Below are 17577 nucleotides of genomic sequence, written 5' to 3' on the forward strand. Positions count from 1 at the left end.
TGTAAGACTAACACTTTAGGCATATGAGAAATTCAGTGCTGCTCAGTTTCTGTCTTCTGATCAGTAGATTATTTCAAGTCTCATTTTATCTGGAAGATAAATGATTCCAAAACCATTTTATTAATATTTTGGGGGTTTGGTGCCTGTACTGGGGCTTGAGATTAGGTTCTGGATACTGTCCCTTAGCTTTTTCACTCAAAGCTAGTGCTCTACCCTTGAGCCATAGCTCTATTTCTGTCCTTAGCTGCTTGATTGAGGATATGTCTCGGGGACTTCACCACCAAGGCTGGCTCTCATTCCAGCCTTCTGAGTAGGATTATATGCATCACCACTATATATCTACATCACCATTCTTGACTATATAGGTTCTTTCTAGCTTGGGCCAAAGTCCTCAAGGTCCTTCCCATTACCAGTCTTAGTAGAAAGCAAATAGTTACTCAGTAGAAGCATTGAAAAAGAAATTTGCTTATTATCTTACATATATAACCACAGCCCCTTTGTAAATCACCTTTACAGTACAAAAAGAAATAAAAGTAGCATAGCATGCAATCATTTATTTAAACAGTTTGGCCAAAGAGAAGAAAATAAAAACTGGAAAAGTTAAAATTCAGCAATATCAGTAGGAAAATGAAGGCATGACTATAGATCACAGAAATAAAAATAAGAACAGACAGTTTAAATAAAACTTGTTGTATATTTACCAGTTGAAATAGACCAGCCTGATTCAGGACATGTTTGCATTATAAAATTTGTAATGACATTACTTTTTACATAAAATAATCATAAAAATAATCACATTACTTTCTATGAATAAGTAGAAAACAATGCCAACTGACCCTTCTAATATCAAACATTATATTATTCTCCAAAAGAAATCAGAAATAACTTATGTGATTTTTTACCAATTCATTAACATTTTAATTTTTTAATGGTTGTCATGGTTAAATCATTTTGTTCATGTCAAAATATGTGACATAGTTTGAAAACAATGTCATTTTTATTAAGCTCAATTTATACATCAGGGAAAGTTTTATCATCACAAATGTACTTTGTGCTTGTACTAGGGTTTGTGTTCACATTGATACTAAGTAATAGATGTATTTGCTAATGAGTCAATGAATAACCTGTGAATTCATCTTAATCACACACTTAACTAGAATTCTCATGTTAAGCTATCTCATCAAATTGATCAATTTTCTAAAACTCTCCTTGAAGAAAATATATTAAAATATATACTTTGAAATATTAAGCTGAAAAAAATAAAACAGAAATAAATCACCAGCACATGTTGTTCACACCTTTTAAAAAAAGTGAACTGAACATTACTTTCACATTGAGTTCAGTGATCTCTGTAAGAACATTTACATTATTTTTATCCCCTTTGACAAACCTTTCCTTTTCGGTTTTTCATCAATATGACATCAAGAATTGACCCTTGAGTAAAATGATATATATTCACAAATTCTTTTATATTCAAGCAAAGAACATGTATATGTCTATGTGCATTCTCTCTTCAATTGAGGACACTAACCCAATTGTTATCAGCATTCAGAGGATGGCACACAGTTGCCTTTTATCCACACAGTCTAGAAGAACAATGAATGTACTAGTGCCCAATGTTGAAATTTTTCTCATTTATATCTGTGAGGCAATTTAAGTCATTGACAGAATTAAACAAATTTTCTCCTTTGGGGTGGGAAGTGAAAATTCCAATCCTGAATCTTAAACAGATAGTCTATTTTGACTAACCAGCTAGAGATTCTGTATCTTACCAAAGGCTTTCATTTTTATTTCCTTATGTTTATTTGGTTTCCTGCTGACATTTGGTATTTTAAGCATTGGCAGATTCTCCATATTTGCACTAGAAGAGTCATCAATGTAATTACCAAAAGCCATATTTTCCTAAATTGTAACTTATTCTTTCTCCCAGTACTATTTTTTCTCCCCCCTCTGTCTCTTCCTCTGGAGCTCTCTCCTTTTCTCCCTCTTTCTTTCTCTTCTCTCTCTCTCCCACTACCTCTCCCTCTCCCCCAATCCCCTCCTCTCCTATCCTAATGGTTAAACTCAAGGTCTCCAATACTTGATTGAATCATTTTTTTGCCCAAGACTAGGGCTCTACCATTGAGCTTTAACTCTAGTTGTGGCTTTTGGCTAATTAATTGCATTTAAGACTCTAACAGACTTTCTTGCTTGGGCTGGCTTCTAACCATTATCATCAGATCTCAGCATCCTGAGTAGCTAGGATCATAGGCCTGATTCACCAGCACCCTGTCACTACTATTTCTCTTATTAGTTTGATGAACTGCTAATGAATTTCTCCACAGTTTAGAGCCCAGACTCCACATGAAGCCTCACCTATCATTGTTAAGACTTGCCATTCACCTATCTGTTCTCCTTCCATTAATCATCTATCCAATTTAAACCTGAATGCTAATAGGTTTCAAATGCCCGGTGAACACTCTGCTTGTGCTATGTCTACTGTCTCTCCAGAAGCTGTCATTACTTAGTGAATATGTTTAGTTTTCTGTCAGCTCCTTTATACATAATTACTTGATCAATTTTTCCTGAATTGGGGATTTATAGTATCTGCAGTGTTATTTTAATGATTCATTCAGTCAAGTGTGATTTTACTAATAAGGAACCTATTTCTTGTTATGAAATTTCTTCAAAGTTGTTTAAACACCCAAAGTAGCGACACTGCACTTGTGTAATGGGTATTTTTTTTTAAAGACTCAAATCTCAGCAGATGTGCTTTATCTACAACACTGTCTCCACACAGCCAGACCTCATTTCCAATTCACGAAGAAGAAGCTTGTTAAGATCATCTGGATTTATGAGGGAAATATTTTATTTTATCTGACAATGATAGATTGAAATTAAAATCTACATGAATCAGATACGTTTTAGATAATTAGCTTTAAAAACTCCATTTAACTTAGGTGTCAGACTCAGAGGGCAAATCATATTTCAAACATTATCTTCTGATTTTTCCTGACAAACACATGGGCCCCACTCAGAGTGGAAAACTTCAAACAACCTACTCTTCTAGTAAATGTTTAAGGCAGTGTCGATCCAGCTTAAAATTTTTTACTGATAATTTTAAATAAATTATGGGCTAAACTCGATTAAACATGCCTTTCTTCCAACCAGAATGGCTCACACAGTGCCTCGTGAGAATGAGTTACTATTATCTAAGGTAGAAGTCCGCAAACCGATTTTAAGCAAAGCAATGACTTGAATTAAGACATTGAGCAATAATTGGATTCTAGAGTTATCCATTAATTCTTCAAGGTATTTAGAAGTGAATTCATTTAAACATTAGAAACATTTAAAACTGTATAAAATGCATTTTTATTCTGCTTATGTGTCTGAGAGAGAGAGAGAGAGAGAGAGAGAGAGAGAGAGAGAGAGAGAGAGAGAGAGAGAGAGAGAGAGAGAGAGAGAGAGAGAGAGAGAGAGAGAGAGAGAGAGAGAGAGAGAGAGAGTATTGGGGTTTGAAATCAGGGCTTGTGCACTGTCCATTAGCTTTGTCTCTCAAGGCTGGCACTCTGGTACCAAGCGATAGCTCCAATTCTGGCTTTATGTTGTTTACTTAGAGATAAGAGTCTCACAGGATTTTCCTGCACTTGCTGACTTTGAACTGTGATCCTCCTATCAACCTCCTGAGTAGCTGAGATTATACAAATATGCTATTAATGCCTGAATTTAAGCTGCATTTTTAACTGCACTCAAATATGGCATGTTATATTACATGATGATTTCTAGAGATCAGCTGTGGCTGTACAGATATAATGAGGGCAGATGATTTGGTCTTGAATGCCCTTTTCCCTTTTGGTCCACTAACATCCCTGTAAGCATCAAGCATCAAGCAGTGTGCATGGAGATGTATCAAGGTGTAATTATGTATTTACAGAACATTTATTTAACATGGGGATTTTCTTTCAAGTAGAAACATGACTATAAGTCACCTATTCTTAATTTTCACTTTAAATGTTTATTATTTGAAATATTTACCTGTCAAAGGTAAAGCTACTTCAATAATGAAGACATAAAGGAAAGAAAGGAAGGGCCTTGAAAATTTCTAGCAGGTCTAGTGGGATTTGGGTGCACAGCAGAAAACACACTTTCCCAGATCCCAAAGTCTTTTGAGCCCATTAATTCAATATTCACCTCCTGGAACTTAATTCCTGATAGACATATGGATGTTATTAGAGTATGAACAGCTCAAAGAACACCTTGTGGTTGTTGATCTCATTCTTACCTAACTCAGAAGCAATACATAAAGATTGAGCCATGGTTATTAACTTGGGAAAATTTAATTGTAACAACTTTCTTTAGTTTTCTTCTTTCTTTCTTTCTTTCAATTGTAACAACTTTCTTTAGTTTTCTTCTTTCTTTCTTTCTTTCAATTGTAACAACTTTCTTTAGTTTTCTTCTTCCTTCCTTTCTCTCTCTTTCTTCCTTTCTCTCTCTTTCTTCCTTTCTCTCTCTCTTTCTTTCTTTCTTCCTTTCTCTCTCTCTTTCTTTCTTTCTTTCTTTCTTTCTTTCTTTCTTTCTTTCTTTCTTTTTCTTTTGTGGGTCGTGGGACTTGAACTCTGGACCTGGGTTCTGTCCCTATGCTCTTCAGCTCAAGGTGAGTGCTCTACCACTTGAGCCACAGCGCCACTTAAGGTTTTACTAGTGGTTTATTGGAGATAAGAGTCTCAATGACTTTCCTGCCCAGGCTGGCTTTGAATCGCAATCCTCAGATCTCACCTCCTGAATAGCTAGGATTACAGGCTTGAGCCTTAAAACTTACTTTTAAGAACTTTCCAAATTAATATTACTTCCATATGAAACACTTTATCTTTCTTGACACTGTATGTGTATTTGATGTGCGCGCACACACATATCTACAAATATACAATGTTATATATATAAATATTTAATATTCTGTAATTATAGTTCGGTTATGAATGATAAAATACAAACAATGTATATTTTCAGCATTTAGAATTTGAACAAAGTAAAAAAGTACGTTTATTATATGATTAATTAAAATAGTTTATAGTTTAGAACTTAAAAAGCAATCTTTTTACATGTACCTGATTAAGTAATGAAGCCTCTCAGAATCACTTCCTCTTTTCTTCCCCATTTTATACTTTAGAATGAGAGAGCCAGAAGCAAAAAAAGAAAGCATCCAAATGTTTGCAATGTAATTGTTTTAAAACAAAATATTTAACCCAACCCTGGTGGTTCATATATAAAATCTTAACTACTCAAAGTTGAAATTTTTAATATCCTTGTTCAAAACCAGCCAAGACATAAATGTCTCAGAGACTACATTTCAATGACAGTACATCTTTAGTACTCAGTAGTAGGAAATTTATCATCTTCTACCCAGACATACATTAACTTCTCTTTCACAATCTTGATTTATTTTTATACTGTCATACACCACACAAGTGTGGTAAATAAATAAAATGATACAAGGTCAATACAAATTTCCAGAACATAGCTTTATGGCTATATTGCAAGTTTTGTATTAACATTAAATCAACTATTTTAATAAGATCTAACCATACTGCAAAAAGCTTAAGTGATATTCCTGCTTATAGGATTATAAGGAAGAAACAAGAGTGTATTCCAGGTTCCCAGTGAACACAAAAACTTCCACCAGGCTTTTTCATGTTAAAAAACACGTTCCACTGTATATATCTGTGTCTTGTGAAAAAAAATGAGAACAAAACCATAATATTTCAATAGAAATTCTTCTTCATCTGTGTCTTGTCAAATTATTAGTCCCTCAGAAGGGGCAAAGTACAGATCCGTGAATAAATATCTAATTAATTTCAAATTCTTTGCTGTGCTTTTTTTTTAGAATTTTTCAATTTTATTTTATGTTCAAAATAGGCAGGGTTCTAATTTCATTCCTTACTTTTTTATGGCTACTAAAATCTAAGGAAAACAAAACAGTGTGTATGAACAGGATTGAAGAGATTTGGGTAAATGGTGACATTAATCAACAAATATGACCTATAATAACAAGTCTTACTGAGAATTTCACAGGATTACAAAACCTACAGCAATAAGTGCATTATCAGCATGAATGTCTGTGAAAGAGCCAACTTGCAAAACTAAATGAACAATAAAACCAGAATAAAAATTCCATTATATGTTACTCTCTGTTTCACTGCTTCCATTATTGTTTTGGGATTTGGGAGATAATGGAGGAACATCAGGGTCAAGTGGTTTTTCATTAGTGTTGATAAATGCATGTTACTGTATCCATATCAGAGAAATCAATATTGATTGTGACTTAATACTTCATAAATACATATCACCTAAGCAAGCTTTCTGCAAGATGGTGTTTTCTCAGCTGTGTAAAATAAATAGTGCTTCAAGGTGGCAGGTTTCTTGGCTTTTTATGTGAAAGTTATTCAAATTGTTGGTATAAAACCACTGATTCTATAACTGGAGATTCAGTATGACTTCTGCACCCAAGATTTAAGAAATTGTTAGCAGCAAACAATAAATCAAACCATAGGTTATTTCTTCCTATATTTCTATTAGTTAGAATGAAGCATGATAGAACCTCGGTCTGAATTTCTACATCATCTTCTCAAATTTATTTGTGGGTTTTTAAACAAAAATATATAACAGATAAATTATATATGTATATGTATTTCACTTAGATTAGCAAATTAATAAAAAAAACCAAAATGTTGTATTTCATGGAGCTTACAACAGGAGGAACTAGACAATATAAGAAGATAACAAGTATTAAATATAGCTGTAGAAAACAAATTAAGGAAAGAAAAAGAGATGATGAGTGTTATGTATTGGATTTTGCCCATCAAAAATTCATTTAAATTCTAACCCCCAGAATGGGATTGTGTTTGGATATAGGGTTGTTGCAGAGATAACTAGTGAATACAACAGAAAAGTAGAGTGGACCTTTAATCAGTATGTGGTGCCTTTCTAAGAAGAAAAAAACAGCATGTACAGCTTTGAAAACAGAGACAGAGAATGTCATGTGAAGACAGAGGCAGACAAGGTGATAAGCCATAAGCCAGGTGCCCTAAGGACCACTGATTATCATCAGGAGTTAAGAATGAGTCATGAAAGATGGCTCTCAGAAGTAACTCCCCCTAATAAATAGTTCATAGTACTTCGCGTTATTTTAAGTCACCCCTTTGTGGCTTTGTTATAGTATTCTTAATCAAGAAATACTACAAACACACACACACACACACACACACACACACACACACACACACACACACACACACACACACACACACACACACACACACACACAATTACCATTACAGATTGGGAAGAGGAAAGTGGCAGATTCATGACTTCCAAATCAATGTCTCTGTTTCCAGACATACTAGGAAGAGAGAAATTCAAGTTCAAAGGTTTTGAGGCTAAGAGGTATCTCTTGTGTGGCTGCAGAAGAGACTGAAGAGAGAAATGAGTAAAGGTACATAACACATTCTTTAGCCTGTCTGACCAGAGACAAGGGTACAAAATCTTAGTTCCTTCTAGATAATGCTTACAGTGTTGGCATTGCTAATGAGCAAGACTGGAAGCCTTAGGTAGGTTTGAGAAGAAGAGTGAGTTGTTTAGCATATAATTTCATTGCATTGCTTCAGGGTAAATTGTTACAGAGTTATCATGTATAGAACATTAATGTGGGGATCTAGGCATAGAAGCCAGGGTACAAAGGTCAGCATTAGCTGAGAAAGGATTGTCTACCTGCAGTAATTAAAGTTAAGTATAAATAAGAATAAATCATGGTAGAAGACAAGATCTCTTCTGATCATTTCAATGTAATCAAGAAATTAAGGACATTTTCTTCTTGTCTCAGACATGTGGGGGTGGGGGATGGGGGATGGAGATGGGAAGGGATGGGAATGGGAAACAAAGAAGGAGGCAACAATGCATGATTAAAAAAATATACTCATCTTGCCCATGTAATTGTAACCCCTATGTATGGTACTTTCACAATAAAAAAGAAAGAAATTAAGGGACATGAGCTAGAAATTACAATAGGAAAGAAATATTGCGTATTTCATGAGACACAATTGACTTTGAAATTATTGACCAGGAAAAAATAAACAGACTAGAGATTTAAGTTAGCTTTTATGTTCCCTTTGTCATTAGGGACAACTAATTATTTTTAAATTTTATTTTATTTTATTTGAGAACATACTGTAAAGAGGGGTTACAATTACATTGTCAGGATAATGCATACATTTCTTACCAAGCATTGCAGCCTCCTCTTTTGTTTACCCTTCACCTCCCTTCCCAGCCTCCCCCCTACCCCCCACCCAATCATACCCCCCTCCACCCCCCCCCACAGCGACATTGTAAAGCTTGCTTTGACATGACATTTTGTAATTCTCCTTGTTGCAACAGGCCCATCTGAATCCCTAAACGGCTTGTTTGTCCCCATCTCCTCCACATGTTTTACTGACATCAAATAAAGTGAAAGCGGGGGTTACACTGTGGGGAAGGGACATACAAAGAAACAAAGAAATAATTTTATAAATGCGTTAGAAACACATGCATGAAAGAAACAAAAACATTAAAATACATATTTAAGGGTTCGTTTTCCTAACATCAAATTATCTGACCTTTTCCGCTTGACTCATACATATACTAGATTTTGCAAATAAGGGAAACCATGGGACCTATGTTTCTTTGGGCCTGGCTTACTTCACTTAATATAATTTTTTCCAAGTTTTTCCATTTCCTAACAAACGGGGAAATGTCATTCTTTCTGATGGAGGCATAGAATTTCATTGTGTATATATACCACATTTTCTTGATCCATTCATCTACTGAGGGGCATCTGGTTCCATATCTTAGCTATGGTAAATAATGCTGCAATAAATATAGTTGTGCTGGTAACTTTAGTGTGGTCTTGTTTGTAAACATTTGGGTAAATGCCCAAAAGTGCGATTGCTGGATCATAGGGGAGATCTATGTGAAGTCTTTGAGGAACTTCCATACTGCTTTCCAAAGTGGTTGAACAAGTTTACATTCCCACCAACAATGAAGTAAGGTTCCTTTCTGTCCACATCCCCTCCAGCATCTGTTGTTGTTAGAGTTCTTGAATTTTGCTGTTCTAACTGGAGTGAGGTGATATCTCAATGTTGTTTTGATTTGCATTTTTTTTATGGCTAGGGATGTTGAACATTTCTTCATGTGTCTATTGGCCATCCTTCTTTCTTCTTCAGAGAAGCTTCTCTTTAAGTCTTTCCCCCACTTATTTATTGGGCAGTTGTTTCTTTGAGGATTTGTTGTTGGGTGGTTTAATTTTTTGAGTTCCAAGTATATTTTAGATATGAGACCCTTGTCCGTTGTATGGCTAGTAAAGATCTTCTCCCAATCGGTGGGCTTTCTATTGATCTTGCTAGCTATGTCATTTGCCCTGCAGAAGCTCTGCAACCTTATGCAATCCCATTTGTCCAACCTTTCTTTGATTTGTTGTGTTTCCGGGTCTCTATTTAGAAAATTTCGGCCTGAGCCAAGGAGACTTGGGGTTTCTCCTATGCCATCCTGTAATGTTTTCAGAGTGTCTGCTTTGAGTTCAAGGTCTTTGATCCATTTGGAGTTGATTCTGGTGCAGGGTGATATATAAGGATCTAGCTTTAGTTTTCTACATGTAGTTAACCAATTTTGCCAGCACCATTTACTGAAGAGGCTGTCTTTCTTCCATTCTATTGTTTTAGCTTCCTTATCGAATATTAGATGGCTATAGGTCTGTAGGTTCATTTCTGAGTTTTCAATTCTATTCCATTGGTCCTGAGGTCTGTTCTTATGCCAATACCAAGCTGTTTTGATTACTATGGCTTTATAGTAGAGTTTGAAATTTGGTATTGATATTCCTCCAGCAGTGTTCTTTCCGTTGAGAAGTGTTTTTGCTATTCGGGGTCTTTTATTGTTCCATATGAATTTTTGGATTGCCTCTTCTATTTCCTTGAAGAATGAGGTTGGAATTTTGATAGGTATCGCGTTGAATGTGTAGATAGCCTTGGGAAGTATTGCCATTTTCACGATGTTAATCTTGCCAATCCAGGAGCATGGGAGGTTTTGCCATTTTTTAAGTTCTGTGTTGATTTCCTTTTTCAAGATTTTAATGTTTTCATCATAGAGGTCCTTCAGTTCTTTAGTTAAGTTAATTCCTAGGTATTTTATTTCTGTGGGGCTATTACAAATGGAGTTGCTTTCCTAATTTCAGCCACACTTTTCTCATTGAGGGACAACTAATTTTAAAAGGAAGTAGTGTATAGTAGTACGTGATGTTGCAAGTTAACAAGCCTGAAAATATATGAGAGTTGGATTTGACCCACTTCATCCCCTCAACTCTGATCACTTTCTTGATTCCTCATTGCTTTCTAACAAGCTGTCTTCCTTCAATATCGCTGCTGCAGTCTAGCATTTGATAGTTTCGTTTGCATGTCAGTTGCATACTTTGTCAATTCTCCAGTCTTCATGAGGCTTTGGATTGTTCACTATAAACTAATATGCTTTGCATCTTATTTACTTATATTCTATACGTATATAAAATGATAATATCTGATTAATTATGTGTTTGAAACTGGTCTGATTTCTCCTCATTTCAAATAGCTGAGAAAAAAATTTATAATCTTTGGATTATATAGGATTTAGAATCTTTTTTTAGGATTTTGATTTTTCTTGAAACCGATAGAAGAACTCATTAGGAAATTTTGTGTTTCAATGTGCTATTTGTGACAGATGTGTTCAGGTAAGATCTAGCTTTTAGAAATAGAAGGTTGGAAATCATGGAAATCATTTTGAAAGTTATTGAACTGTTTCTGGCAATACATGGGAGTTTTGTTGGGTTAAAGATCCCCCAACAACAAATCCTCAAAGAAACACCTGCTCAATAAATAAGTGGGCAAAAGACTTAAAGAGAAACTTCTCTGAAGAAGAAAGAAGGATGGCCAATAGACACATGAAGAAATGTTCAACATCCCTAGCCATAAAAGAAATGCAAATCAAAACAACATTGAGATATCACCTCACCCAGTTAGAATGGCAAAAATCAAGAACTCTAACAACAACAGATGCTGGAGGGGATGTGGACAGAAAGGAACCTTACTTCATTGTTGGTGGGAATATAAACTTGTTCAACCACTTTGGAAAGCAGTATGGAGGTTCCTGAAAAGACTTCACATAGAACTCCCCTATGACCCAGCAATCCCACTTTTGGGCATTTACCCAAATGTTTACAAACAAGACCACACTAAAGCTACCAGCACAACTATGTTTATTGCAGCATTATTTACCATAGCTAAGATCTGGAACCAACCCAGATGCCCCTCAGTAGATGAATGGATCAAGAAAATGTGGTATATATACACAATGGAATTCTATGCCTCCATCAGAAAGAATGGCATTGCCCCATTTGTTAGGAAATGGAAAATCTTGGAAAAAATTATATTAAATGAAGTAAGCCAGGCCCAAAGAAACATAGGTCCCATGGTTTCCCTTATTTGCAAAATCTAGTATATGTATGAGTCAAGCAGAAAAGGTCAGATAATGTAATGTCAGGAAAATGAACCCTTAGATATGTATTTTAATGTTTTTTCTTTCATGCATGTGTTTCTAATGCATTTATAAGATTATCTCTTTGTTTCTTTGTATGTCCCTTCCCCACAGTATAACCCCTGCTTTCACTATATTTGGTGTCAGTATAACTTGTGGAGGAGATGGGGAAAAACCAGTTGTTTAAGGATACAGGTGGAACTGTTGCAACAATGAGAAGTACAAGTTGTCATATCCAAAACGAGCTTTAAAACTTTGGTGCGGGGGGGGGGGGGGAGAGGGTGGGAGCGGGGAGGGGGAGTGGGGAAGGAGAAGGATTGGGATTGGGGGGGCTGGGGGGAGGCTGGGAAGTGATGTGAAGGGTAAACAAAGGAGGAGGCTGCAATGCTTGGTAAGAAATGTACGCATTATCCTGCCCATGCAATTGTAACCCCTCTGTACAGTATGTTCACAAATAAAATAAAATAAAATTTTAAAAAAAGAAAAAAAAGATGAGTTAGCATTCATGATAAATCTGGAAAGTAGTATGACACAGTTTAGTAAAGAAAAATGAATAAATGGTACAAGGATTATAATTTGAATTCTATGGATGAAGAATGGAGATAAATAAAATATTCATAATTTGACTAATTTAAAGTTATTTAAGAAGAAACAAGTCATTAGAGATGCTACCAGAGATCACCAGGAGCCTTTTTGAAAAATAAACATTCAGGTAAAGGAACACAATGTTGCAGTTTGTTTTTTCCCCCACATATTTTATTAGGATTAATATGTTGTACAAGGGTTCATTTTGATTTGACCAGATCTGTTTATAATTGCCTTTTAAAAAATAAATGTTACTTCTTCAAAGGGGTTTTATTATAGTATTCACACATGGTATCTGTTACTTTATTACAGAGATCAAATGTAGGATATAATTAGTATATTCCATAAGTACGCCTTAAATCTCTCTTAGCTGGAAATCTGTTTTGAGGCATGCTTACAATAAAATGTAGCAATGGAAGGATATATATGTTTATTTGCTTTATTCTCAGAGTCATAAAAGAAGTATGTTCCATACCTGAAATATACATTTGTCAGTTTTATTTATGTGTGAAACTTGGGCTTTCCTTCATGTTTTATCACCACTAATTAACAAATAATAATCAGTTAAATATCCCCAGTATATCCATTGTTTTTAATCCTTTTAATTTTTTAGCCTGAATATTTTATGTAAGCTTAACCATATGTTACAGTGAATTTTCTTCCAATAATCTCCATTATTTGATTGACACCATTATATAGAAGTGCTATTTATTGTATATAACTTTAAAAAATATAGTTTACAAAGTACTGTGCTGTGTTTGTCTTAGCGTAGTTTAGCCCAGTTAAGTGACATGATATCAATTTACTGATTTAAGAGCACACAAATAAAACTAGCTTCATAGATCTTTTTTGAGAAAAGACTTTAGCAACCAATCACGTTTCAGAATTATTTTCCTCAAATCACCCAGGTTTGCATATTTGATCCTTTGAAATCTGGAACTGCTCTAACAAAATGAAAATACATGCTGGTTAGTGATTATTTGAGATGGTTTCAATTCATTTTAATATAATAGCACTTCACACTAACATCTAATTTCAGAAAGGCACCTTAACATGATTACTGCAATATTATTGAAGCAGACTGAATTAATTAGCTCTGATAAAAATTTCCAAGAGTTTTTGTTCACACCTTAGTGAAGGAAGTTATGTTTTTTTTCTCTGCATACATGTGTGTGTGTATGTGTGTATGTTATGATTTTCAGCTCCATATAGATTAGGATAATGTCCAAACACTTGCTGAATGGTATGAATTGAATAAATTGTACACACACACACACACACACACACACACACACACACACACACACACACACACACACACACACATACATGTACAGATTAAAATGTGTAGGGAAGTTTTAAAATTCATGCTTTGTTTCCTTTCCTTTTTTTCTTATAAAAATAAAGTTGAAGAATCCAAGGTTTTTTCTTCTTTTTTAAAAAAATTAGAGAGGATAATCATCTGTAACAGAAAATAAAATTGTATCAAATATTTCATGACTCATCATTTTAACTAACAACTGATTTAATATATTTTACTACCCATGCTAGACTACAACTATCTGTTAAAAAGAGACACACATATGTTCAGATACTCATTTATTTAAAATATAATAATAGAACACTTATTACATGGTTTTCTGTATACTAAGAAACATAAAGTAATTCAAATGATCCACTATATCTTCAATGAATTCACCATAGAGGATATTTTTTAAGTTTTGTGGAAAGTTAATTGAGATAAAAATATAAGAACAATATTTAAAGTGATAGATAAAAAAGCATTTAGATTGCATTTTTTGACGTAAAAATTGACCAAAATATAGTCTCTCTTATATAAAAATCATAATACTTAATCTTTGAATGTGTAACCTTACATAAAATATGCTACTCTCACCATATAACAACTCCCATTGTTTTTCTAGTGATTATACTTAGTACAGTCTGTTCAAAGAAAATTACCATTTATCTCTACAAATATTATCATGACGTATATGCTAGAGGATATGTGACAACATCCTTGAAGTATAAAGCTCAATCATAGTACTTACAATGGTTTGTCAAGTTGAGTGATGTTAGTATGTAACAAATTACTCAACTCTGGAAGTGGCGCTGTGGCTCAAGTGGTAGAGGGTTCGCCTTGAACTGAAGAGAGCAGGGACAGCGCCCAGGCCCAGAGTTCAAACCCCATGACCAACCAAAAAAAAAAAAAACAAAACAAAACAAATTACTCAACTCTTCAACAAGAAGCAGTACATTTATTTTAACTGGCTTAGAGAATATTTTAGTTCAATATTTAGGTTACAACTAATTTCTTAAAGTATCTAGTTCAACTTGTTAAAGTTGTCTTAAAATGCAACCAATTTTCCTTCGATGAGAAGGAGAAATTTCAGACCAGAAAGATCTCCATCACATATTTAAGGCAACATTCTCAGATTGCAGGGTAATGTTTTAAATAAAGTATTTTAACATGTCTGTGTTTAAGGAGCTCTTCATGAAAACAATTATGTAATCAGTATGTCATTTTCTCAGAAATATGACTTATCTTTCTTTTATCTTTACTAATCTAGTAGGGAAAAGTGTTCTACAGATTGAATTAATTATTTTTATAAATAAAAAATAATTTATAGCCTGGCACTGATGGCTCACGACTTTCATCCTTGCTACTCAGAAAGTTGAGATCTGAAGGTCGTGGTTCAAAGCCAGTTCTGGCAGGAAAGTCCGTGAGACTCTTATTGCCAATAAACCACCAGAAAAAAAAAAAAGGAAGTGGCGCTATGACTCAAGTGGTAGAGTGTTCTCCTTGAGCTGAAGAGCTGAGTAACTTTACCCAGGCCCAGAGTTCAAGCCCCATGATAGCAAAAAAAAAAAAAAAAAAAAAAGAAAAAAAAAAAAGAAAAAAATTCTTCTAGAGAGAGCAACTGAAAGAAAGAGCAATAAATCGATAAATATAATTCTATAGAATAATGAGTCTTTTGCTCTCTTGTAAATATGTTTAAGATTTTACTCAATTAACCAATCGTTTTGATGGACTCTTATGAGTATTACTACAAAAAGATCGAATTAAATAATTGCATAACTGAAGCTAAAAGAACTTGTAGCATAATAATGACTGAATATAAATGTGATGCATTGTTAGCCTGACATATATTTGACATTATCTTTATACCTTAATTATAGCCATAGAGTTGCTCAATTTTTATGTGTTGACTATAATTTCCAGTAATTAGCAGATAAATAAGAATAAAGACCATCAGAAAAATAGATCTCTCAGATTGTTTATTTGTCTAATACACGGTATGCACCTATTAGTTCTTCACTGTATTATTGCAACTTCATTTAATGTTTTGTAGAAAATAAAAAAAAAAATATCCTTCAGGAAAAAAAAGAAAAAGTGAGTTATGAGAATATAATGCAAATAATAGTAAATACATTCAAATTATCTTTAAGATGAAGAATCCAAGTCCAGAGCAAGAGCCAATGATGCCCACTAGCTGGAAAGGAAAACAGGGGAAGAATTTTAGAGATTTTGCAAGAAGAAACTTCTGTGAGTGACACATGATTTTACACAGAGCTTGGCATTCACTGTTTTTCCTAGTCCATGCACATATTTCACCAAGAACCTGCATGGCTCATTTCCTCATATCACCGGGCCTCTCCAAAAATCCTTCCTAGGTGAAATTGTTAGAATTATACTGGATTTCCTTGTCAGATCCTGGCAAAATGGAACTTGGGACTGGCATACATAAAGGAAAGATTCACACATTTGCATTCCCTGATAACAGAAACTGTAACAGAAATGTTTCCAATGCACAGAATTTTGAGCTCAAGGACCACCTAGAATGTATTCAAAAATCCTAGCCATACTTACAGTCTTGAGAGGTCAATCCAACAAAGCAATCTGTGATGTCAACTGTAAACATTTGTGAAGCAAGCTCTCATATAATGCTACAATGATCAGTTAGCCATCTTTCATAACACCATTCTCCAGCGAAACCTTAAATTTTCCATTGTTGATTGAATATGCCAGAGGTCACCTCAGCCTGTGTCTCCTCAGATTTTAACCCTTTTTTAAGAAATCTTATTTCTGAATAAGATTTCTTATGATAAAGGACTATCTATGTATTTCTCTTGGATATTGACATATAAAAGGAGCATAGCTCCCAATTTTCATTAGCTGTTCCTTCTCTTCATTTTCTGTCATCACTCTTTAAATTACCAGCAAACACAGGTGAGCTTTAAATTTGGGGGGCCTGCTTCAAAACAGAATATTGCAGGCATGAGGTATTGATGTGAATGTTGCATTCATCTCTATCCCTCCTGCATCAGCTAAGTTATGATGAGTGTGTCACAGCCATTAAGCAACTGTATGAATGAGCATGGTCTAAAGAGGTAAAAAATATATTTAATTTCCAAACAGTTTACCTCATCATTTTATGGAGTATTAAACGTATTTTTGAACTGAGTCTTAAAGTAAAATATTCACACTTTTAGATTGAACTCTTTGAGAGATAATAGATTTGACTCTATTTAACAAAAGAATCCAAACATGAGAAGAAGAAATGAAATAATGATTGAAAATGGCTCAAATAAGTGCTAAATGAAGGAAGAAAAATGTCAGGACTGTGACCTAAAGTGAAATTTGTACAAATAACAAATAATTTATCATGAGTAATAGCATTACAAAAATTAAGTCAATTTGCTAGAAAAACAATTTTTTAAATACAATTAACATTTTTCTTTCTCTTCTCTATGTATGTATGAATGTATGTATGTGTATGGGTGTGTTGAATACATGTAAAATAGGAAGAAAAATAGAAAAAACTTCATGTCCCTGTAGTAGATGATAACAGATTGTTTTGGTGTAAAAGTGAAAGGGTTGTTGGATGTGTAGCTCAGTGATAAAGTGCTAGTGTACAAATCTCTGAATCTGATCACAGTATAGTGAAAACAAAAACAAAAGAATGAAAGAAAAGTAGGAAAAATAGCATTAAAGAAAACGTCATTAGCCTGTGGCTCATGCTGTAAACTGGAGAAACCAGAGGTACTCAGGAGGCTGAGAGCTAAGAAGCACAGTTTGAGCCAGCATATGCGGTAATATTAAGATTTTCTTTGTTCTTTATATTTTTTATTGTGAACATACTGTACAGAGGGGTTACAATTACATGAGGAAGAAAATGAGTACATTTCCTTTCAAGCATTGTAGCCTCTTCCTTAGTTTACGTTTCATATCCCTTCCCAGCCTCCCCCCATCCCCACCCAAACCTCCCGCCCATCAAAGTTGTAAAGTTCGTTTTTGACATGACAACTTGTACTTTTCATTGCTGCAATGGGTCCAACTGTAACCTTATTTAAACGAATTGTTTTTCCCCTTCCCCTCCACAAATTATACCAACATCAAATACAGTGAAAGCAGGGGTTATACTG

This window comes from Dipodomys merriami, unplaced genomic scaffold, assembly GCF_024711535.1.
Source record: "Dipodomys merriami isolate MVZ:Mamm:240054 unplaced genomic scaffold, mDipMer1.0.p SCAF_1498, whole genome shotgun sequence".
Classification (NCBI taxonomy): Eukaryota; Metazoa; Chordata; class Mammalia; order Rodentia; family Heteromyidae; genus Dipodomys; species Dipodomys merriami.